This window comes from Meleagris gallopavo, chromosome 1, assembly GCF_000146605.3.
Source record: "Meleagris gallopavo isolate NT-WF06-2002-E0010 breed Aviagen turkey brand Nicholas breeding stock chromosome 1, Turkey_5.1, whole genome shotgun sequence".
NCBI lineage: Eukaryota > Metazoa > Chordata > Aves > Galliformes > Phasianidae > Meleagris > Meleagris gallopavo.
The window spans coordinates 166,936,612-166,939,317 of NC_015011.2; positions in this window are offsets into that span (position 1 = coordinate 166,936,612).

The window sequence follows — 2,706 nt, forward strand, 5'->3', positions numbered from 1 at the left end:
GGAGTTCTTTAGCTAAGAGGAGACTGGCTGGATTAACAAGTGAAGAGAGGGCAAAACACAGAGAACAGGCATGCCAACTAGAATCATAGAATCAGATTGAAAAAGACCTTAAAGATCAAGTCCATCCATGACCTAACCATCCTACCCTAACTAACAACCCTCCGCTAAATCATGTCCCTGAGCACCACATCCAAACAGTTTTTAAACACAGCCAGGGATGGTGACTCAATCACCTCCTTGGGGAGCCTATTCCAGTGCTTAAGAGCTCACTGGGCTATCTGCAGGAATGTTGTCTGGTTGTGGCTGTCAAAAGGAATCCTTTCCCAAGAGCTGACTGTGGTGTTCAATTTCTACAGATCTGTGGTATGTACTCCTCAAAGCCCAGCTGCTGAACTCATAGCTAAAACAGAACATTCTCTCACTGGTATTTCAGTTCTTAACAGCCTCTTCCTCCTACAGAAACACTGTTCTCACTGAACTAATTTCATCACTATTTACCGAATCCAACACACCTGACAGGCTTACCAATGAAGTAACAAACTTCTTAAACTGGTTTAAGAGAAGTCTCCAAGAGAAGACTTTAGAGTATAGCAGTAAGAAGTTTGGAAAGAGACCCACCACAAAAAAATTACAAGTGCAAATATAGTCTTCAGGTAAATGCAAATTCCTCCATGTCCAGGTATACATTTTACCTTGCATCCTCAAGGTACGTATTATTTTCAGAAGCTGGTAACTTAGTTTTTATGGAAAAAAATCACCATCCAAAAAAAAGCCCGGATTCCTGACCTACTGCTCTTTCCCAAACTTCCCACATTCCAATACCTTAATAGCATGCTATGTTCCTTCCTCACTTCACCTGTCGATTTTCAGTGCTTAAAGCTTCACATACTGTCAAAAAACACTAGTCTGGCACACAGAAATGTTTAAGCTCACAACTTCTAACATGACCTCAGCTTCTAAACAGCAACAATTACATGCCATTTGAACATGTTATCCGAAAGGTTATCAGCAAATGAAGCATTTTCTTCACTATGATATAAAAAGGCAAAATTGCACACTCCACCTCTGAGCAGCTTAAGCACTACTGCATCAACAGTACGTTTTTAGAGTTTAACTGAGACAACCAATATGAAGAAAATTAATCAAATACCTGTTTACAGAATTGAGCACTAAATCCACAGGAATGCAATGTTAATACTGCAGTCAAAATCTGAAATTAGATCTTATATCACTACATAATTCCTCATCCTAACACTCAGTTACACTCAAGCCATCATTTTACAAGCAATGCATTTACTTTAACAAAAGCGCATTGAAAAGTTACTCGGTGACAGTTCAGAATGACATCCTTTAATGCACCACACGTGCCTGCTGCTATGCAAACCAAGCTTTAACTGTCATACTGTCAAGAAAAATGATAACTCCCAAGTTGTATCTATCTTTTTAAGGAAGTAAGAGCTACAGAATATCTGACAATAGAAAATTGTTTCACACATTTAAGAAATTCTGCCACTTGCATGAGAACTCAGGGAGAAGTTATGTTTGAAGCTAACAATGAAAAAAAACACCAAAAGGCATCACAAAACGCAGAAAGGTGGAAAGCATTTCAAGTTCTACCTATGCTCATAGTTCTTTCACTTATTCAAACTTCTCTAGTTTAATACAATATAAAAGTCCATTAATGAAAGAACTGAGCATACGTGCAGTAGCCCCAAAGCTGTGTTGGGTCATGGAGCTTTTTAGGGAAAATAACTGTGCTTATTAAAAACTACCGTCAATCTGAAAATCATCAAAAATGTATTGCCTTATGCATAACCATTGGGATTACCTGCAGTAACAGATGAACAATGCTCAAGCGGTTCTACTTTTGATCTCCTAAATTTGGTCCAAAACTCATTATATTATAATCTAGTGAAATTAAGCTCATTACATTTGATTACTGCCTTTGGCTTTTGCAACAAACACTGTGGCATTACACTGGCACAGTGTAATGTGGAGATTTGGAAGTAAAACATTCCCTGCTACAGCTGATACAATCCTTGAGGCAGATTCTCCCTGATTCTCTCCAGTTTAACCCATGGAGTATTTGCAGAACAATCGTGAGAAGGGGGACCATCTCACTTCTGAAATGGGAAATCTTTTCACCCTCAGGGCATTTTGCAGTGCACACTACTTTGGGCTGGTAAGAAAGCAGGTTTCTGAAAGTATTGATGCTTTCTATTTCTTGCTTTAAAGTGATCCAGTGTCAGTTTTTCAGCTTGTAGCAAAGGCACCCAGGTTCTGTGGGGCGCTCTGCTCACCTCCTATTCTTTAAATGATTTTAGAAGAAATATAGAAAAAAATCTCAGTGCCTCTGATACAAACTATGAGCAAAGGCGAGCAAGGCACCACTGTGGAACACTTGGAGTGCGATTTATCCTCGCACTGTGTTAATTAAAATCCACATATTTGTTGGAAGTTTACGCTGAACCCACAAAGGTCCCGTCAGAAAGCCCTCGGCAGAACGGGATTCAGAAGAAACAGCGTATTTGGGGCTATGCCATACAGCCCAACAAACGCACCGAACTCTCCTGCGCACCGCTACGCACTACTTTGTTGTCGGCTGTCCTAAGCACAGCGAGGCTGGCAGGGGGAATCAGCAGAGCCGGCAGGCGGTGCCAATGCTGCCAGCTCGGTCCCCCCGCACCCCTTCCTTTCCCTTCCCCC